Source organism: Corythoichthys intestinalis, chromosome 18, assembly GCF_030265065.1.
Source record: "Corythoichthys intestinalis isolate RoL2023-P3 chromosome 18, ASM3026506v1, whole genome shotgun sequence".
Lineage (NCBI taxonomy): Eukaryota > Metazoa > Chordata > Actinopteri > Syngnathiformes > Syngnathidae > Corythoichthys > Corythoichthys intestinalis.
In genome coordinates this window covers 14,263,841-14,287,551 of record NC_080412.1, presented here as the reverse complement: position 1 = coordinate 14,287,551, position 23,711 = coordinate 14,263,841, and the positions used below count along the sequence as shown (strand labels likewise).

At 37.0% G+C, this 23,711-nt stretch overlaps 1 protein-coding gene across 1 annotated transcript in view; it reads left to right on the top strand.

The window, feature by feature from the left end:
- Positions 1-23,711, top strand: part of pcdh1a (protocadherin 1a) — a 138,653-nt gene that overhangs the window by 13,276 nt on the left and 101,666 nt on the right. The window lies entirely within an intron of this gene.

Here is a 23,711-nt window from a genome sequence, read left to right as displayed (position 1 = left end):
TGAGTCACGGGTTCCTGCAGCAACCATCATGCAATATCACACGTTCCAATGTGACGAGGAAAACAAAACCCATAGATGTACAAAGATAGATGGCGTTGGCTAATAGCCAACGTCAAAACCATTGTTTCAGATATGACTATGCAGCATAGGTTTTTTAACTGTATCTTCCATGATGACTAATAAGCAGCTGGAGTTCAGAGAAATATCATTTAAAAAAGAATCACAGGACAATTTCTAAGATAATCCCTAAATATTTTTACATTACAAACAAGTTACAGGCACTCAAGTGATCACATGCATACAAATGATTCAAAAATTAAAGCTTTCAAATATGATAATAGCCCTACACTGCCAAAGCAACCCGTTTCATCTGTAGTATACACTAGAGCTGAAACGAATACTCGAGCAACTCGAGTAACTCGAGTTTAAAAACTGATCCGAGTAATTTTATTCACCTCGAGTAATCGTTTATTTTGACAGCTGTAAGCATCACGTTTTGCTCGGACTACTTTTAATGCGGGACAACGCGCTGATGTCACGTGCATAGAGGAAGAAGCAAAAAAAAAAAAACTTACTGCAGCCGACAACCGCTACAAACGACGCCGACGTTGCTAAATACTAGCCCGCACATGCTACGTTAGTTGCAGCTAGGGTCTGAGGAGTCTCATAGAGATCACATGTATGTTGAACTAGATGCAAAATGACAGACTAGGCCGCGTCTGGGCAGCGTTAGCAAACAGCCGCCATCTTAAAGCAGTAGAGCGCCAAGCGCTAATAAAGAGCGCTAAGCGCTAATATATAAGATTAACATTACTGTCTCTACTAGCTCATCTTACGTTAGCCCTGCGGAGGGCTAGGTTTCAATTAATTAAGACCACTTTCGATGCGTGGCTAACGTGTCTTACATACATGCTTTAACATAACATAGCGTTGTGGAGTGATGAGGGTGTCAAATAAAAACTCAATAATGCTAACTATCAATTTTAGCTCAGTAGTCATTGCTGGATAAAACACCAAGTAGCACTAGTCCCTAATGTGCTCCAATACAGCCTGTATCATACATTTATTTTGAACAGTGCAAAAACTCAAAATCCTATAAGGACTTAGTTTAGACTAACTTAAAACTTAACTAGAACTTAAAAATGGCTTGACACAAATAGAAATTCAATTGAAAAACGTGGGGGAAAATCCTAACTTTTAAGTGATGTGTGTTATCAAGCGTAAAGGCATTTTTAGGTGTGTATATATATATATATATGTATATTAATCTAAAGGTTTTTTGAGTGAAAGCAGTGAATTTGTCTTTTTTTTTTTTTTTTTTAATTCTAGTTACATCTGAGATGCAATTGTTGGCTGTTTTCAACAATATACATAAAAAATAAAGACATTGATTGACTGAAAATGATAAAATGTTTTGTTTTCTCATGTATATCTATAATTGCTCTTCACCTAAAAATATATTTGTTTTATCCGATTACTCGATTAATCGATAGAATTTTCAGTCGATTACTCGATTACTAAAATATTCGATAGCTGCAGCCCTAGTATACACTTTAGATTGTAAGTAAGTACAACTCTAATTTTCAGGTTTTCATCAGTAACTTGATATTTTGAACACTAATAACTTTTTTCTTTTTTATTTATCAATTTAAATGAGCTGTGCTTACTTGAAATATCAAGTGGACAGGCAAACTGTAGAATTCTGAGTAAACCGAACTTGAAATGTTAAGTTTTGTGAACGTAGTCCTAGCCTTACATATGGTGCCATCAAACGAGTGTATTGGCAACAGACCAGTAGGCCAGCATATGTAGCCCACTTGAATATGCATTGCGCTTGCATTAAGGAAACCTGTGTTTGAATCCTGCTTTGGTCAAATAAGAAGTTTTGCTCTAAGATCCCCAATTTGGCCAAATTTCAAAAGTGTCCTATATGCATGTGTGATATATCATTGGAAAGCTTAAAATCTCAATTTTCTGGGGGAAGAAAATTTTTGAACAGGAGGGCATTTAAAAAATATATATTTTTAAACCCTAACTGGAGGTGAGAGCATGAGAGAGCATAATTAAAGACACCATGAATTTAACTAGATATTATCACGTACTTACCTTATTTTGATCCAAAAATTGTGTGTCAAGACACAGCTGTAAATGGCCACTGGCCACATTTTGAGGATTTTATGGGTGAAACATGGTAATATATTAAGGGTCACAATGCAGAAATCTTTTTCAAATATTTACCCTTTTATATGTTTTTTTTTCCTTTTTCAATTATTCTTTGTTTTGATCAATTATTTATCATCTAAAATATTGGGGAAAATGCAACAGTAATAAAAAAATTTAAAAAACACAATTAAGCAATAGTTATGAGGTAGATACCCGTGGCCTATTTACAGACACTGCTTTTTTTATTGTGATGTAATTTGTTTAAAAAGTTTAAAATATGCGAGTGAATAATTCTATAAAGTTGTTTCTTTTTTTAACTAAATATTAGACATAAATTAATGATTCTAAGCTAGAAAAGATCGACATTTCGAATAATGAATATATTTACTTACCGTCTTTTTATGGCTGGGTCCAAACAAAAGCGGTTGCGCGGTGTCTGTAAACGGGGGTCCCCAGGGTAAAACTGACAAATTAAAAATAGTTTGATGGCTTAATGCGTCATGAAACTCCTGTGGCAGCATATAGACATATTGTTCTATCGAACACAAAAGTTGTTTTGGCTTAAAATACAGTTTATTTTAAAAAGGGGTGTAAGAGCAGAAACTGCTTTTTCAGGCTTGTCTGTGTTTTCCGTCATAAATATAAAGAATATGTCGTTGCAAGATTTTTTTTTTCTTTTTTGTGTGTATGTGCAATAGATTTAATATAGCCCTATCATCGGTTGAAGACCAGCAAGCGCAAGCACTACATAACAGAAACAATAGCACATTCACTATCGAAACAAAAGCCAGCATCAAGAGTAGCGTTGTTAATAATAAGGTAAAGGGCACCGGGCTAACATCTGTCACATTACTTGGCAGCTACTTCATTATATATTTTGGTCAATCTGTTCTTCCTGATGTGAGATGGGATGGCGTACATGAAACAACATCTGTAAAGTTATGTCACAGAGCTTCAACATCTGTTGACGTTTTACAGCCTGTCAGTCATTGGGTATTTTCTCTTTCACCACAATGTTATCACATTAAAAAATGAAATGTGAAGTGCTGAGAGCTTACATCAGTGGTGCAGTTTCATCTTATGCTGTTTTACTAAGAGAAAAGCTGTAGACACAGACACACCTTGTGGCTTTTCTTTGCTTATATTGTCATTTAAGGTGACAGGGCTGATTTTTCGTTAAACTGACACTATCCACAAGAGCTTGTGATCATCTAAGATGTTAGCTAGCATCTGCTAAAAGTATCAACCAAGCCACAGAGAGGCTGGTTCGATAGATGTTGTCATTAAAAAGACATTTTAAAAAAAGAAGCATTGTTTCTCATAGCGGTATCGTGCCTATTTTTATACTGTATTTTTTTTTGTTTTTTTTTTGTAATGAGTAATGTCGAGGACAATTTCTCCAAATGTATGTATCGTATTCCATGCCGTTAATTACTGAGCATTTGAGTTTTAACTTGAAAGAAGCCATGATGAATAAGCAGACAAAAGCCATGCAAACAGAAAACAAGAGAAACCTTACAGTACATAAGTTTGAGATTCAAACCTAAAACCTTTCAAAAGTGGGATTACTATGAAATACACTGCAAATTTTGAATGTCTTAATCAGATTATTTTTCTTAAATCTAGTCAAATAATTTTCTCCATCTTGTTTTGAGTGTTAGACCAGTTAACAGATTAATACATTCGATTTTTCAATTTACTTTAAGTAAATAATACTATTTTGTTCTTATTAAGCCCATACATGAAAAGTCATTTTTCTCCTAAATCAAGAAACATTTGCTTTCAAATAATGTTTTGAACAATATCTATTCTTGAAATCAGCACAATACTGACAAACAAGCTTTTAGAGAGGTTAAATATACTAATATATTGCTTAAAATAAGTCTGTTGGCTATTTTTCATATTTCAAGAAATCAGATCAAAGTTACTTGAAACACTGGCAAATAATTTTACTTACTTCTAACTTACTTCTAGTGGATTCACACTGAAAAGAAAGGAATTTAACTAGTTTTAAGGAGGTGTGTTTTCGCAGTGTAGTTACTGACTCATATTAAAATATATGTCATTAGTGACTGTCCCCAATTATAGACCTAAAGTATTTTATAATTGATGATTATATCAATCCCCCCTATCCCTGTCAATGGCACTGAAAGCTGAGCAAATTTAAACCTAGCTGAAAATACATGATATTTTGATTGTCACACTATCTTTATGTCAGGGTGGCTGTTTTTATTTTCTCCTTATTGGCACATGTCTCACTCCCGCTCAAAAAAAAAAAAAAAAAAAAAAAATTCAAATCAAATAAGCAAGTCCTTTAGGTAAAGCTGTGTGAAGGCTCAGCTTTCTGATGGCGTTCCCCTCAGCTGCGATATTATATCAGCACACATCCCAGCCTCCTTACCTTCTGCCAGGCAGATTACTGCTTTTATCAATAAGCAGCTTAGCACCAAAGTGTCCCTCAATAATACAGCATGGTATTTTTCTTCTTCTGGCAGCTTTAACTCTTTTAGTGCCAATGACGATGAGAGATGTCAATTTTTTTCTCTTTTCGTCCTTCTGCTGTGAATTTGCATTTGCTTTTCACTAGCTGACATCCAATCTATTTAAACTACCGTAATTTTCGGACTATAAGGCGCACTTGACTATAAGCCGCCACCCACTAAATTTGACACGGAAACAGCATTTGTTCATAGATAAACCGTATTGGACAATAAGCCGCAGATGTCCTTACTATATTATGGAATATTTACACCAAAAGATATTGACCAATAACACTTTATTTCACAACAGCATCATAAGACTGTCATAAGACCAATTGAACCACCATGAAGCTATGAACCAATTAGCTGTAAAGCTTCATTGCTTCAAGAAGCTTAATTTGGCCATCACTGTTTGTCTTCCAACATGCCTCTTCGCATGCATTGCAGCGCTGCAGATGTAAATAACAATGAACATTTATGTTCTGTGCTAATTATTTCTTTAGTTACTGTTCCAGTTGTTTCAATAATTGCTAGTTATGGTATTTGGTCACAATTTATTTGACGGTGGCGCTATAAGACTGTCATAAGACCATCATAATTATGACATGAGCATTAATGAATGATTATGACTGATGTCATTTTGTTTCATCCGGCAAATTATCTTACTTTTGAGTGGATGTAAAAGAGCCGAGCGGGACATAAATAAAGTTAGTGACATAATTTGCTAGATGACACTTAATGACATCTGTCATAAGCATTCATTAATGCCCATGATAGTGTCATGCCATAATTATGACGCTCTTATGGCACTTTTATGACGCCACTGTCTAATAAAGTGTTACCTAATAACTAATAAATAAATAAATAAATAAATCAACAAATAAGCCGCACAGGACTATAAACCGAGGGATTCAAAATGAGGGGAAAAAAGTAACGGCTTATAGTCCGAAAATTACGGTACTGTAATTTTCAGACAATAAGCATACACTTTGAACCTTGTATCTATGAAAAAAAATGTTTAAATGGCTTATATATGGAAAATAATATTTTCCTGTAATATTTGGTGGGTATGGCTTATTGTCCAAAAATTGCAGTATTACTGTTGACAAATAAAAAAAATAAAATTAAAAAAAAACTGAAATGCCCCAAAATCAACAAGAAATGACCAAGAAATGGCCTTAATGAACAAGAAGTGACCCAAAATCAACATGACTGAACGAACGTTAATTGGCCCCTCCCAGTCCACATAGATTGACATCTTGCGCCTTCAGTGACAGCCAAAAAGTTAGTCTTTTTTGGTGTTTTTCCCCCCCCTGCCCATACTTTCGCAAATTCTCTTAACCCTCATTTTCTGTGTATTTTATTTTCACTTTATTTAACCCTCAGTGAGAGAAACTACTGATACATTATGTATCCTTCTCCTCGGGTCACATTAGGAACCTCGAAATGGTCCAGAGAGGAGCATCCCCATCAGACATACTGCCCCATTAGAAGTCTGCACCGCACTATAAAACCCATTAAGGTCCATTAGGGAAGCGCTCTGGTCCGCAGGCACCTTTAAGGCCAGTCAGGCTCAAAGGTGCACACTTACAGATGGTAAAAAACTGATTTGATTTGTCATTAAACTGTAATGTATCATCTTCATACCCAACCGTACGTCAGGAGTAGTTTATCAAAAAAACATTTTCGTTTCAGAAATGCAACTGTTTGCTGAGAGCTGTTTAACTTTAGACTCATTACATTTGGTTTCTCATTAGAAAGGCAGTACATAATGCACGATATCATGAAATGTAAATCAGCGCTCGGTATGATTGCGTTTAAATAGCTCCCATTGGAGATTTCACGCACTCTTTTATCATTTCTCTTCAGCAAATGCCAGCTCGGTCACCTTCTCTATTGGGAACAAATGCATGCAGCTGTGAGGTTTCAGTACCGTGACTGGCGCACTGCTTATTATTGCTTGATGAGCTTGACCCAAATTTTCCACAGACCGACACATTTTTCAAAGCCACTTTTCAAATCTAAACCCTAGATCAGCTCAAGAGCAAAAACCTGGTTTGGCTATGAAGCAGTTTTTGTGTTTGTTTTCTGGGAGCATCTATTGACATTTAGTCTACCTTAGGGTATAACTTTTCTGACATAAAATTAAGAAACATTGGCAGAGCAGCCAGAAATGTGCATACGTTGTTTAGAAGCGATTCAAAATGCTTCATGCTGACATAAAAACAGAAGTATCAGAGTACTGCCAAACAAAATGTTCTTTTATTAGATCAAGGGGGAAAAGTTTGTTTTTGACAAATTATGCCGCACTAATGAGTGTGTGTTTGTGTAGCTGGGGGTAGTATGGTGTTGTAAAGTTAGGGGGGAGCCGGAAAAAAGTTCTAGTAAATGAGATAATTAACTAGAAAAAATTCATTTTGATCTACTAACTCAGCAGTGTCAAACTAGGGTGCCAGATCAGTCCCACAGTATCATTTTGTGTGGTGCGCGAAGGTCCTTTGAAGTCGAAACCAATATGAATTTTTTCACCCAAAAATTATTAAAAATTTCAGTAATCCAGATATGGGAGAATATTAACTGTTTTGCTCTTTTTTTAACCAAATAAATTTGATACATTAATTTAAAATTGAGTATTTACAGGTTGTTTTTTTTCTTTTCTTAATTTACTGTAATTTCGGACAATTTTTTTGCGCGATGCAGCTTATGCAGTGGTATGAAAAAGTATCTGAACCTTTTAAAATCTCTCACATTTCTGCATAAAATCACCCAAACGTGATTTGATCTTTGTCAAAATAACACAGATGAAAATACAGTGTCTGCTTAAACTAAAACCACCCCACAATTATAGGTTTTCATATTTTAATGAGGATAACATGCAAACAATAACAGAAGGGGAAAAAATAAGTAAGTGAACCCTCTGCCTAAGGAGACTTAAAGAGCAATTGAAACTAATTTTTACCAAACAATTTAAGTTATGTGTGCGCCCAATCACTGATGAGTGGTTTAAAGCTGCCCTGCCCACCATGAAACACACACCTGGTAAGAAATGTCTTGATGGGAAGCATTGTCCGGTGTACATCATGGTCCGGTCGAAAGAGCTGTCTAAAGACCTGCAGTCAAGGATTGTTGATTTGTAGCTGGGAAAGATACAAAATCATCTCCAAAAGTCTGGATGTTCATCAATCGACATTCAGAGAACTTGTCTACAAATGGAGAGAGTTTGGTCCATCAAAGATGATGCCAAGAGTTCTGCGCAGAATACTCAGAGAGGTAAAACAAGAACCCTACAGGGTCTGCTAGAGACTTACAGAAATCATTGGCACAGTCCAACATCCCTGTGCACACATCACCTATATGTAAAACTATGGCCAAGAATTGTGTTCATGGGTAGGACTCCACATAGGAAGCCACTGTTGTCTAAAAAAACATTGTTACTCGTTTAATGTTAGCAAAAAAGGCACTTGGACACTCCACAGAAGCTTTGGCAAAATCTTTTGTGGACTGATGAAACCAAAGTTGAATTGTTTGGGAGTAACACACGTCATGTGTGGAGGAAAAATGGAACAGCGCACCAACATCAACACCTCATCTTCACCGTGACGCTTCAATCATTAATGGAAGAATGACTTCAAAAGTTTATCAGGGTGTTTTGCAGGAAAACCTGAGCTAAAAAAGGTGTTGGATTCTTCAAGAAGACACTGATCCAAAACACAGAAATAAGTCAACATCAGAATGGTTTCAGAAGAATAAAATACATGCTGGAGTGGCCAAGTCAAAGTCCAGACTTGAACCCTGTTGAGGTGCTGTCGCATGACCTAAAGACAGCGATTCCTGCCAGACATCCCAGGAGTCTGACTGAACTACAGCAGTTTTGTAGAGAAGAATGGGCCAAAATTAGTCCTGATCGATGTGCCAGACTGATCTGCAGCTACAGGAAGCATCAGGTTGAAGTTATTGCTGTCAAAGAAAAATATTAATTCTGATGGTTCACTTACTTATTTTTCCCCCTTCTGTCATTGTTTGCATACTATCCTCATTAAAATATGAAAACCTTTAAATATTTGGGTAGTTTTAGTTCAGGCAGACAGTTTTTTCATCTGTGTAATTTTAACAAAGATAATCACATTTGATGGTGATTTTATGCAGAAATGTGGGAAATTCCAAAAGGTTCAGATACTTTTTCATACCACTGTAGTCCAGTCTGGCTAATATAAGGAATTTTATAGGCCAATAAGTTATTTTTTTGGGTGGAAATATCTCATCATACAATGTGGCCACCAGTCGCTTATAGTAAAAAAGTAAGAGTAAAAACAAAAATAAGTATTTGTTTAATTAAAATAAATTAATAAAATTTAATTAAAAGAGTAAATATTGACTCTTTTCTCCTTAAAAGAAAAAGGGGGAAATGGGGAAATTTGGATATTAATACGCTAAATACAAAAGGACTGAGGTCAACAATGTTTTTTTATGGCTTATTGACAATCAATAGATGATGGTTCATTTGCTAATTGATAATTCAATTAATAGTGGCAGTCCTAGTTCAACGTTCATTTGACCTCTTACCCCAGTCAAAATGGATTGACAGTCTAAAGCAAGATGTGAAAAAAATATTAAAACACTAAACAAAAAAGGATTGAGGTCAACAATGTCTCTTTACGGCTTATTGACAATCAAAATAGATGATGATTCATCTGCTAATTGATTGGTCAATTAATGGTGGCAGTCCTAGTTCAACGTTCATTTGCCCACCTACCCCAGTCAAAATGGATTGAATGTCTAACACAATGGAAGTCAAATGAGTTAAACATTTCTCTTGGTTGGCCAACATAATGGCCCTCTGACACAAACCATCACAACAATGACCCTCCTGCACTAAATAATTTACCAAACCGTCACTTAAAAATTCTCAGAGCTGTTGCTTTCATTAACAAGCTCCTGTTACCAAACAATAGTGCATCCATAGCAGTATTTCTGGCATTTGGTGGAAAGTAAAAGATGAGCAGTAATAAATCATCAGCAGTAGAGATTAATGTCAACATCCTAGAAGTGAAAAGTTTATTGAATGATTATTCCTATTGTCAAAATGGCAGGGTAAAGAAAAAATGCCTCCCTAAAGAAAGTAAGACTCTCACGACGTATGGTTTGCTCACAAAGAGACAAGCAGCTACTGTAGTGATATTTGGGGTGAATGATTGCATGGACATGCAAACTCAATAATCGTTGGCGCAACAAGATCAAAAGAAGCAAATAAAAACACATGGTGGGTGCAATAATTGTGGGCTTTCTTACATACCAAATTTTCATTACACACATTTTCCACACATTCAAAATAATGGCCGAGGGCAGGGGTGACAAACACATATTTTTTACGAGCAATCGTTTAATCTACTGTAAAATGCGGTTGCCGAAGCACTGTACAGTTTTTAAGTGTTAGGTTAAGAAAAATGGCAAACTACAGATTTGAAGGCTGTGGCAGAGAGCAAACCTGCCTTCTACTGGCTAACTCTCAGTCAACAGGCAAAAAAGATCCGCAATTAGTTCATCAGGCCTGACACATAGATTATTGGGAAAATCGGTCCACACGATCGATTTTTTTACACCCTTGGTCACTTTCTCATTCAGCTGAATAGTGCTGTGTCTCAAAACCTTTGCCGTGGGTGTACATACGTAGAATATATCGACCAAATTTAGCTGATCCATCCACGAATAAACAAGAAATAGATAAAAAATGAGAGTCTACACACCACCAACAACATGAGCAACAAGACTTACGCTTGTATAAATAACAACACTAAGTTATAGTATCATGATTTTATAGTTTAGAATCCTACCGTAAAATTTATGGTTACCAAACCATTATATTGTTTTGTTCACGTGTTTTAATGCTTATCCCGTATTTGAAAAAAAACAACTAGCAGAAAATTAGTAAACAAAGCTGCTGGTATTTTACCGTAAATACTACATTGATTTATTAATTTAAACAGTGTATTAAACGAACTGGAGGATTGCAAGTGATGACAAAAGATTGTGGTCACATAATTCCATCTGTGTGTATTGTGCTATCTCTTGTCTCCAATAAAAAATAATAATAGTAATGATAGCACCTAAATCAGTATTCTGTCATTTCTAAGGCTAGTTTTATTTAGTTCCAGTTAACAGGACGTACAGGAGAACATGAGAAATGCAAGATTTTCATTGGACCACGATCCACCATGATTCATATTCTGGAGGAAGGCATTCCAATACTTCACAAGCAAAAAGAGAGGCGAGAGGTGAATGAAGTTAGAGACGTGAAAGACCACCGCAAGTTGAAAACAGTCAAAGTTAAAAATATGTGACACAGAGTGGAAACTGAAAGCTGCATAGCTCTCAGTAGGTAAGAATAAAGAAGACTTGAAGGGTTGATGGTACCAAAAAGAAAATAGTGGGTGGGTTGGGAAGAAGACTGGAGTTTGAAGAGGCATAAAAGTGGCGGTTGGGGACGTAGGGATGCTTCATTTATCACTGTCACATCAGTTAGTTTCCCCTTCATAACTGCAAGGACGGGATCTGGCACACAAACCAGGCCTGGATCATCTTCCCTCCTCAGACCTCTGCCAGCACCTGCCCCATCCGCCCGTCTATTATCACTGGGGGGTAAAACCCATGCAACAATGCACTCACTCGCTACTGACAATTTTGTCTGCTTGTGTGGACATGTTCATTGAGCTTAATCAAATTCATCTCCCAGGAGCTGTCGCAACATGTAGCCTGGAGGTAAATCATCTATTTTAGTCAATGGCATGCCTGAGTGATATCAGCATTTATTTGATGCGATACATTAACCCTTTCTAGGGCATTCACTGAACTCGATGACCGCCATTAATGGCCAATGTGGCTTGAACAGGTAGTTCCTGGTTTACAAACGAGTTCTGTTCCTACGCTGGCGAAGTAACCCGAATTTCCGTGTAAGTCGGAATTAACTCTTTAAATACCACAAAACAATGTCTAAATTAAAAAAAAAAAAAAAAAAAACTATCCAAAAACATGTATTAATACTATAGTCATTGTATTGTCCTCGCCCAGACGTTTGAGTTAAGTCCTAGCTAGAAAGCGAGCTAAGCTTCGAAATGACAATGTCAGATGTCCATGTCATTTGCTGACTTTATTCAGCAGCTCAATACATCAACACATGCTGAATGCAACTAAAATAATATGTATTAAACCAGTCTCATCTTCAATAACACCAATTCAAAATTTGCGTTTACAAGTAGCGGCTGAAACGGCAATAACAAACGATTAGCATGTATCAGTTAGCATCCGCACATCATCAAAAACAATCATATAAACTTGTCCCAAGTATTTGACCACAATTAAAAATGCAGAATAAACAGCACAAAAGGTGTTATATACAGTCGTCGCCTATGGATGCTTCACAAGCAACAAATGTGCGCGCAGGCTGTCTCTTCACTAGGCTGCGCCCTCCCTTATATTTGCTTGGAATGGGCGGTGTGTAAATGCTCTCGCGTGCGGAAGTGCAACCTGCTCTACGCTGATTGCGCCAAAATAAAAGCATGCATCACAAAACAAAAGTCAACATTAAAAAAAAAAAAAAAAAAGAAAAAGAACGACGAGACAGGCGTCGTAAAGTCGAAATCACGTAAGTTGAGTACGTCGTAACCCGGGGACTACTTGTCTATGAAAATATTTTCTTCTAACATTTGTTGGGTGCGTCTCATGGTCTGAAATTTCAAGTTTTTATTTTTTTATTTATTTTTTTTATTTATTTTTTTTTTTTTTAGTCTGTCTTTTTTCAACTGATCCAATTTACCCCCAAATCATCAACAAGTGTCCCAAAATGTACAGGAAAAGACCCAGATTTAAGGGTTGCAAACCTCTAAACCACCAAAATGCCAAGAAAACCGCTTTTGGCACAGTTATACCAATGACACACAATAAAACACAATAGGTTTTACACATGCATTAGCCTAGTGCGTTTAACAAGGCATACACGAGAAACCGATTTTCATTCAAAATTGTGTTTTTTCAATGATTTGCAAAATAATAGATAACAAAAACACCACTGACCCCGACCTCCAGCTCCTCATTTGTTATTATTATTATTATTTTTGGCTCATTTCCTCACATCTAAATGCAAAACCTCAATTATAACTACTTAAGAACATAGGATGTACACTAAAATTGAAGATAATATAAAAAAAATATTTATTATTATTTTTTAAATAATAAAGATAAGATAAAAAAAAGGCACATACATTAACAAAAATAAATACAAATGGCCTACATTATGCACAGAGAAATTGAATATACGGTATTTTGAAGAGATAAAGCAAACATTGACTTTTCTGAATTATACAGAAATAAATAAGTAGCCTAACATAAATGAACAAGCATACAGTAAGTCCAAAGCGCACATGAACATGGAAGATGTTACGAAACTCCCCATCAGAGCAAATACAATAAGCCTCTTTAACTCTTTCCTTACTTTTAAAGATTTGATACATTTTCCCTTGAATTTCCCTTTTTTTTATTGCAGTAATTATCAATTAATAATATTTACCTTTAATTAATTAATGGAGTCATTCATGCATTGACCAATCAGAGCTAACTATCCATGCAGGTCAGTATGTCAGCCAATTGAATGGACAACTGAGTCCAGTGTGGTTTGCTGCGCACTTGCGACTTGTCAGACTCTGATGCAATAACACAGAGAGACGCTGGGAAGAACTCCACGGAATGAATAAATTAACAAATATCGGTGAAGACGAATGACACTACACAAGTACATTATTAAACTTGTTGTTAACACTTGTGTCTGTAAATCTGATATTCTTCGATTGTTTTCTTCTTGGAGATGCCTTTGTGGCTGCCTGACAGTTTTTTTTTTTTTTAACATGGTTAACAATTGCCATCATATTTTCAGGATCAAAACACTGCTACGCCCAGTTCCGGCCCCGAATCTTTTACCGAAACGGCGTACCAGCCCGTTTTGGCCCACTTTCACCCCTTCTTAAATTAACATGGAAGTCATGGCAGCCCCTTCCAGTCAAAATTACGTCTAACGCCGTCAATGGCAATGGAACATGAGCTAGTCATCTCTATTGAAATGAATTGGAGGTCTGTCGTTGTCATTGGCAAGCAATGAGTTAAATAGTATGAAGTTTATAATAAATAATTATTTAATTAATAAAACATAAACTAAATAAACTTTAGAGTGTTATAGGGAGCCATACCAGGAAGGTTGGGCATTATAAAGCTTACTTGTCTTCAATGTTTTTTATGTTTTAATTTTTCACTGTGATTTTTGTCTGGGAAAAAAGCTACATAAATACATTTGACTTACTTACATTATTGTCCATTATAGTCCAGTATACAGTATATAGAGTTTTACAGGGTAATGAGCTGTATGTTTTTTTGGGGGGGTGAATATCTCTGTGGCTTGTAATTGATTGGTTGGTTCATTGATTACTTGACAGCAATAAAAATGCATTTACATCCTATGAAGTGATTTTGTGTATCAAAACTGGTATTGGTGAGTGAAGCTGACACAGTTTAGTGTCATTAACCAGGAGACGGTGAAGTAGCACAAAGGATGAAGGAATAGCTCAGCAGTGATTATTGTTGAGGTTTAATGACTGTCTTGCTCCTGTAATAGACCTTCTGGGCTGCTGAAATGAGATGCCAAGCAGAGAAGACAATTAATTGCTTGGCTTCCTTTTGTCCCTTCCCCCCATTCCCATGTGTATAGGGCTGAAACTTGATAAGATAAAGGCTTAGGGCCACCCTAATACCTTCAGACGATCGTTTCTCTATCGTAAATTTATTGTTAGTGCATTGTTTGAGACAGGTGCTCTGTGTTGATGTGTTGGAAGACGGACAAAAGACAGAAAGCTCAAAACAAGTTTCACACATTGAATTCATTGGCTGCCATTGACAGCGCTAGACGTCCAATTATTTGTTTGTATAGCACTGTCAATGGTACTGAAAGATGAGCATTTACAGCCAGTCCTCCAGTTTAAATGAACTGCACATCTTTCTTTGTCAATGGCAGGCAATATGTTAAATACTATGAAATTAATAAAAACATAATTAAAACAAAAAAAAAATCAACTTTGGAATGTAATTGGTGGTCATAACCAGAATATATATATATATATATATATATATATATATATATATATATATATATATATATATATATATATATATATATATATATATATATATATATATATATATATATATATAATATGGCGTTCCAACGATGCTCAATTGGTACCAAGGGGCCCAAAGAGTGCCAAGAAAATATTCCCCACACCACCACCACCAGCCTGAACCGTTGATAAAAGGGAGGATGGATCCATGGTTTCATGTTGTTGACGCCAAATTCTGACCCTACCATCCGAATGTCGCAGCAGAAATCGAGACTCATCAGACCAGGCAACGTTTTTCCAATCTTCTACTGTCCAATTTCGATGAGCTTGTGCAAATTGTAGCCTCAGTTTCCTGTTCTTAGCTGAAAGAAGTAGCACACGGCGTAGTCTTCTGCTGCTATAGCCCATCTGCCTCAAAGTTCGACGTACTGTGCATTCAGAGATGCTCTTCTGCCTACCTTGGTTGTAACGGGTGGTTATTTGAGTCACTGTTGCCTTTCTATCAGCTCGAAGCAGTCTGGCCCTTCTCCTCTGACCTCTGGCATCAACAAGGCATTTCCGCCCACAGAACTGCCGCTCACTGGATATTTTTTCTTTTTCGGACCATTCTCTATGAACCCTAGAGATGGGTGTGCGTGAAAATCCCAGTAGATCAGCAGTTTCTGAAATACTCAGACAAGCCCTTCTGGCACCAACAGCCATGCCACGTTCAAAGTCACTCAAATCACCTTTCTTCCCCATACTTATGCTCGGTTTGAACTGCAGGAGATTTTCTTAAACCATGTCTACATGCCTAAATGCACTGAGTTGCCGCCATGTGATTGGCTGATTAGAAATTAAGTGTTAACGAGCAGTTGGACAGGTATACCTAATAAAGTGGCCAGTGAGTGTATATGTATATGGCGAAAAACACAGACAAGACTGAAAAAGTAGTTTCTGCTCATGCAACCCTCCTAAAAATAACTGCTGTATTTGAAGACAAAAGTGTTAGGTTTTGTGTTGGGTTTTTCCTAGTGTGACTTGTCTCTGTGATTACCCATTGATTTCACCTGTGTGTGTTCTCCCAGTGTATCCTGCAATCTGCATCCACCTGTGTTACCCAGCTGTTCCTCGTCTCGTTACCCCTTGTCTGCGTGTGTATATAAAGACCCAGTTTCTTGTCACCCCTTGTTGCGTCATTATCAATGTAAATGTCTAGGTCAACGTCAAAGTCCATGTCAAGTTCTCATCAACAGTATTCACGCCTATCCAAGCCCTTGTGTTCAAGTGAGTTTTTGAAAAGCAGTCTTTAGTTGGTGACAGTTTTTGTTTGCTTTAGTGCCTTCTTTGGATTATCACAGCCTTTGTTTGTACTTTGTTTTTCGTTGGCTTCAATTAAATCATTTTTGCACCGTTATCTGCCTCGCCTACATTTCCCTGCATTTGGGTCCACCTTGCTCGCCCGCGCTTCGTGACAAAAAGAAATGTTGTGTTTGAAAGAGCCATAGCAGATTCATGGCACATTAAGCCCCCAAACTATTTTTAATTTGTCCGTTTTACCCTCAAAACCCCCGTTTACAGACGTCGCGCAACCTCTTTTGTTTCAACGCAGCCATAAAACGTAGGCAATTAATTATATTTATTATTCAAAATGTCTGTCATTTTTAGCTTAGAATCATTAATTGATGTCTAATATTTAGTTTAAAAAAAAAAACGACTTCAAAAAATTATTCACTCGCATATTTTAACATTTTAAACAAATTATGTCACAATGAAAAAAATGGTGTCTGTAAAAATGTCACGGATATCTACCTCATAACTATCGATTAATTGTATTTTTTTGTTACTATTGCATTTCCCCGTTATTTGAGACAAATAATCGATCCAAACAAAGAAAAAATGAAAAACAACATGTAAAAGGGTAAATATATTAAAAAGAACATCTTGACCCCTCCTTGATGTCTGCGATTTCTGCATCGTGACCCTGTTATATTGCCATGTTTCACCCATAAAATCCCCGAAAAAATCCAGCTGTGGCCATTCACAGCTGTGTCTTGACACTCGGTGATACATGCTGCATGAAGTTTTTGGATCGAAACAAGGTAAGTACACGATAATATCTCGTTAAAGTCATGGCGTCTGTAATTCTGCTCTCGCGTGCTCTCACCTCCAGATAGGGTTTGCTGTTTAAATTTTTTTTTTTTTTTTTTTTTAGCAATGCCCTCTTGTTCAAAAATTTTCATCCCCCAGAAAATTGAGACTTTAAGCTTTCCAAAGATGTATCACACATGCATATAGGACCATTTTTTAAATTTGGCCAAATTGGGGGTCTCAGAGCGGAACTTCAAGTCACCTGAGTGTTTTTCGCCATATGTATGTATATTAATATCAAGTGACTTAATTTCAATTCATTTATAAATCATTTAAATAGAGTTCCGTCTTTGCCCCCCTCATCTCACCCCAAAAACTTGGATTTGTATTATTATTTTTAGATCATCCACATTAAAATAATAACAATAATTCATAAAATTGATTTAGTGCCCAGGCGTAGCGCCTCAACAGAGTGGAGAGAAAAGTTACACATGGGGGCCCTGCTATGTAACACATTTTATCAGATAACATTTAGGCTGCTCTGTAACAGCTTTTCCTTTTGTGTTGCTTCGGGAAGAACAGTAATACTTAAGTGTGTACTCTTGAGACATGGTGAAACCTTCCAATTATCTTTTTTATAATAAAGCAATGAAACTGCCCGTGTTGGGGCACTATAACTTAATTACTGAAAATGTGCTGATAAGAGGTGATGCTTTCGTGAGTTCAGCTTAATTGTTGTTCTCGGTGCAGACAACATGAATGGCCTCAACTGTAATTGGTAAAATGAGCCTTCTGTGTGAAATGTGCTTAGCAGTCAGTTCTGCCTGAGATGTTCTGTTGATTTTTTTTTTTCAATTAATGCAAATTCAAGGCTAATTTACACAGGCCTTGTGCTTGGTATTGCAGAGCCCATTCAAATTCCGTCAATTCACATTCAATTTTCGTGGAATGTTATGAATGCTCATGAGCAAAATGCCTCCGGCCAATATTGGAGAGACCAGCAAAGAAACGGCGTTTGATAGATTAAGCTCAACTTAAACTCATTGGCTGCCAACGACAGAGATAGACACCCAAACAATTTGAAGTGGGAGGACTGAGGTGAATGAATGTTCATTCGCCTATCCCGATCAAAGTTGATATGACGTCTCACACCGTCACCAGCTGCCAATTAGTTAACAAGATGTTAAATCCAAAAATATCTGCTATTACATTACTTCCAAGAGTAGTGCAATATCAAATTTATCCCATGACAACTAATATGTGGTGAACTGTGGAAGTGCAAAAACAAATACTGTAACTGAGCGTTGATACCTTTTAAGGCTGCAACAACTAATCGATTAAATCGATTAAAAATGATTCATAAATTAGTTGCCAACGAATTCGATAATCGATTTTTGCTGGCAGCTATGAGCAGTCCGGTTTGGGTCCTTGTTTGTGTGTAATGTGTGGCTGCGCCAGTGATTAGAGCAAGAGAGCGAGAGAGAGTTCACTGCTACACTAAGGTTTAGTTGCTGAATCAGTAGTATTTACGTGACAGTTAAATTGTCTTGAGTCGTGTGTGTGTGTGTGTGTGTGTTGTTATAACCAGTAATCCTCTGTCATAGGTGAATACATTAAGCCAACTGCATTGTTTGTACTCTTTCTTAATGAGACATTACTACTTAGCACAGAACGTTAAGTTAGTTAGCGATAATGCTAATCAGTGTCTTAGGTGTCCATTTGTATTCTGTTTTGGAGAATCATAGTAGCACTGGAGTTATTGTTAGATAGTAAAGTCTCATTTCTTTTTATAAAGAAACAAGAAACACATGAACCCATTCACATAACAGCTTAGTTTCCTTCCAACACAAAAACCCATTCAAACTGTAAATTGTCAGAAAAGAAAATGTGCTTTGAAACTGGTTTTGTTTTGTATTTATGAACAACTGTTTGAAAAACAAAACCGATTCATTACAGTCTGCCTCCTCTTTATTCGATTTTGTTGTCTAGTTGTTGTTTTTCTTATTTGAATGAACAGGACTTTTCGTATTTGTGTACTGAGAAATTATTTTTATTTTTTTCAGACTCAGAACCTTTATTTAAAACTTTAACACGTTTTATGTACTTAAAACATTACAGTTGTAGACTACAGTTAAGTCAAGCTGTAATAAAATATTATTTTTGAAGAAAATAGACAGCCATTTTGTCTTCACGGGTACCTACAACATGCCCAAAACAACTTCAAATTAAATTGTGAAGGTATTTGAAAAAATTAATCGATTATAAAAAATAATCGTTAGTTGCAGCCCTAATACCTTTCCAATCAAATGTCGTATCTGGATACACTATTTCAATATTGATACTTCCATACTTTAAGATACTTTTGACCACTTGACAGCTCGAAGGGGATTCTTTCTTCGTATTGTAATTTTAGATGACATTTTATGCATCTGCAGAGCAGAACGAGCCCCTTTCCTGTCCGAATCACTGCAGCACCAAGTCATTATGTTGAGGGTTGAAATTTCACACTACACTGCTTTATCGCGTTCATATTAAAGCAGAAGGATGAATTAGATTAGATTGGATTTTTAAATCAATTATGCGAGTGTAATATTTTACATAGTGCATTTATCGACACAAAATACGGAAAATATGCAGTTGGTGCCTGCAAATTCAACTGACGGGAAGTGTTTCTTTGGGATTATATTATTATTTATTTCTATTTTGTACACTTTTCATTACGGGCCGCATGCTGTCTTCTTGATAACACTGCTGCATTGTGCGTGAACAAATGAATACGGTGCGGTAAACATATTGGTTGTCTCTTATTCAAATTTGGACTCGACTCCAATGTGTATGGTGTTGACCGTACATTGAATAGTACGGTCCATTCTGTATTATTCCAATTACATTCGGCACACTATATTTCCAAGGTCTGCCTGACGGATTTGCACTCATTTTTAATGTGCTCTAAACATACTGCCGCTTAACAGACTCACATTTACATCATAATGATTCGAAGACCAATGCATTTTTAATGTTCATAAACAAGAATGTGTGCAGTATTACACTGGCACTAAATTGTTCATATGGTTATCATAATTGTAGCAACTCTTTGGGAGGATATTGCTGTCACATGATACTAAAACACGGCAAGACAGATGTTGAGTTTAATTTTAGGTGTGCCACTCATGAACAGTAGTGTTTAAATTACAGGTCATTAGTCGACTTAATTGGCTGACATTGACGGTGATAGATAGACGAGAAAGAGTTGCTTTGAATATGAGCTGATTTTACATAGACTCTGCAGTAAGTTTGTCGAAATACCACTTACAGCACTCAAACTAAGGAAGCAAATGAACAAACTTCCTATTGCTCTATCCACTTTAATGTTATTTTATAAATTAACTTACTGGCTGCCATTAACGGAAATAGAAGTCCAATCCATTTGGACTGGGAGGGTTAGCATGTATTGTTATCAAGTCGTCTTGAATTAGATTATTTCTCAAAGGAGTTCCGTCAGGTTGAATAGTTTTCTCACCTTTAAATCAGTGGCTGTGATTAACGACGATTGACGTCCAAACCATTTGGATTGGAGGTGCTAGAAGGGATCATTCGATTGCTTACAGCCATTATAGTCCAAATGGATTGGACATCTATTGCTGTCAATGGAACTGAAACATGATCATTCAATGCCAGCCATCCTAGTTTGAATATACAGTGGTACCTCTAGATACGAAGTTAATTTGTTCCAGGACCTTGTCTGTAAGTCGAAATGGTCGTATGTCGAACAGGATTATCCCCATAAGAATACATTATAATTCCAATAATTCTTTCCACAGCCCGAAAAACCACCTTAACTCATTCACTCCCAGCCATTTTCACCGGTGCAACCCCCTTCGCTCACGGATTTTGCAAGGCCCACAGAATATACTGTTCTATTGCTATATAAACATGGAACCCACCAAAAGAAAGATTAGACTCTCTTCTTTCAGCAGGAACAAAAAATAAGTTCACATCTGTTTCCATTCTTGAGAAATCAGCATTAGAAAATAGCTTAGTTTGAGCAATTTTCCAATTTCTGATGAAAAAAAAGAAATTAAGGTTTTTGTGAAAGCATACATTTCAAACATAACTTTGACTTTAACACAGCTATTTATTTTTTGCTTTAGTTACATCCCAAACATCTGAATAATGTTTTCCTTTTACAAAATAACATAAACAACAAGACAAATAGAGCTTTTGATAGCAAAGTAACAATTTATTTACACATAACTAGGGATGGGAATTGATTGGATTTTTACGATTCCGATTCCATTATCGATATTGCTTAACGATTCGATTCTTTATCGATTCTCTTATCGATTCTAATTTGGGGAAAAAGAAGAACAAACGTTTTGATTGGCATCGAGTTTGTTTAATCAGAAGTCACAACCTTACAAACTCACAATGAGATCAAAAGAGGCCCAAAGCCTCAATGTTAACTGTGGCAATAAGTGGCAAATACACAAGAATGTGTAACATTTTACTGAAACATTTATCTAATAGAAATAAAAAAATATTGGTATATATTGGCAGATAGGTTGTTGTTCTGCCTTTGGCAATATGTGTTAAAGCAGGGGTCCCCAAACTTTTTCCTGTGAGGGCCACATAACTTTTCCCTTCTCTGATGAGGGGCCGGGGTCAGTTTGTAACAGAAAAAGTGTGACGATTGCAGAAGTGCATAAATGTAAAAAATTATTGTTTTTCAGAAAGCCACAATCAAATAACCCTTTCTGGATTCTTTATAATAATAATAATTAATAATAAAAACATTATTAATTAAATAGATAATAACCAAATAACCCTCTCTGAATTCTTCAAGGAAAAGGCCAGGAAATAAATAACACGATTGAGAAAAAAATAAATAAATTCAAAATGGCCGGACCACATGTGGAGGCGGGCCGTATTTGGGCCGCGGGCCGCAGTTAACGTGTATTATTTTACCATTACATTGAATTGCATGCCTTTTAGTTTTTGTGGCTCTTACACGCTCAAGTGGGGGCGCCCTTGCGCTTCCTCACGCGAAGAAGAACGCGCTCACGTGAAGAAGAGCGTGCTTACACCCAAAGAAGAAATGCCGCATCCAAGTGAGTGAGAGAGTTAGTGAGAGAGGGAAACACTTCTACGAGCCAACGTTCTTTGTTAATGTTAATATCTACAGAGGCAACGCCTGTATGTATCATCTTTTGTGTTGTTGTTGTTGTGTTTCCACTCGCGATCGAACACTTAAATCCAGTTGTGTAGTGGTTTGAACGATGTGCTAATGCTAGCGAACGAATGCTAACCATTTGTTATTACTGTTATTAGCAGCTAATCATCGCTGATTTACGTTGATGCAAACCTGTTTGTTATTGGGGACGAAATTGATTTGTTTCATTTCTATTCTTAGTTTCACTCTTCAAGTGATGGTTGAAGAAAGTCAGCAAATTATACCAACGTCTTCTGCATCGTCATTTGGGAGTTTAGCTAGCTGTATAGCCAGGACTGAGCCTTAGCCTCTCTGTGAGGACACCGCAGTCGTATTCCCTCCTGATGCAGTTATCTCCACCTTGCAATGACTGCAAGTCGCTTTGTTGTAATTTTTCCTCGTGAAGTGAAGACACACTTTCGAGCGTTTGAACCTACGTGCTGTCATTGTTATGTTTATGGCTGCAATGCTCGTGCTTACCCGTCGTAACCTTTCATTTTCACACTCTTTCCTGGTGAAGTGTTGTCAAACTTTGGAGCGAGTGGTTCTTGGCGCCATGTTAGTTTGATGCGTCTGGACAACAACACACGTCACGACGCAATACACGTCTTTAAGAATCATTAAAGGGATCGTTAAGGCTTTTTCATTGTGATGTCGAGGCCTCGAAACACTCGGAACCGGTTCCGAATTGGAATCGGATTTCGATGACCATCCCTACACATAACTAACTAAGATTACACTGTTTTGGCCGCGTCAGCCGGGTTAACTTTTCCCTCATCGCTGCCTGTCTCATAAATATGGATTTTTTTGAGTCGCTGCCGGGTCTGCTCGGCGAGCAGCACGGATTCAACGACATCGTCCTCTTCACTGGTGGTCCCGGTCGTTCTGCTCGGTCGTCCAGCGTATGGCATCCCGGGCGTCCTCTCTGTTGTTCTGCTCGGTCGTCTGCCGCCTGGCATCCTTCTGCCGGCGCCCGGCCCTTCGTTGCCGTTGAATCGGGTTGCGGGTCTTACCAAATGCGCTACTGCCCTCCAGTGGCCAGTTTTATTGGTTTAAAATGGATTTTCAGCTTTGTGCTTTGGAGCTCAGTTGAATCAGAACCCAGAGATGTCTCTTATGAAAAAAAATGTAAAAGACGTATAAATGCATCTTTGGGCCACTGAAACAATTAAAAAGAACGTATTCATACGTTTTTGGGAGCACATTAGTTGATAAATACTGCCAGTACTATTACAAATGGAAATTACACATAACAAAACAAATAAATTATAAAAATCGAAATAATATTATAATATTAAATCCTGTAATAATGTAACGAATTGGGTTCTGATCTGGTGACCGTTTTTTTGTGTGCTGTACCTGAACGCACTGTGTGGCTAACGTGCATGTGAGATAGAGAGTGCAGTTGAGGTTTTACTTTCTCTTTTAAAGTGTTGTTGCTGGCGTCAATTGTGGCAGACAGTAGGTGTGTTGTGTTGCACAAATTGATGGAATAAATGATTACAAACCTGACGAAGATGGCGATTTCTTTGGCGATGTTACCACAATAGTAATTGTCACCTTTACTTATGAAGACTGGCGAACAGAGGTCGGAGGAGGACCGTCGAGATCGTAGACATTCTACGGCCGTATTGT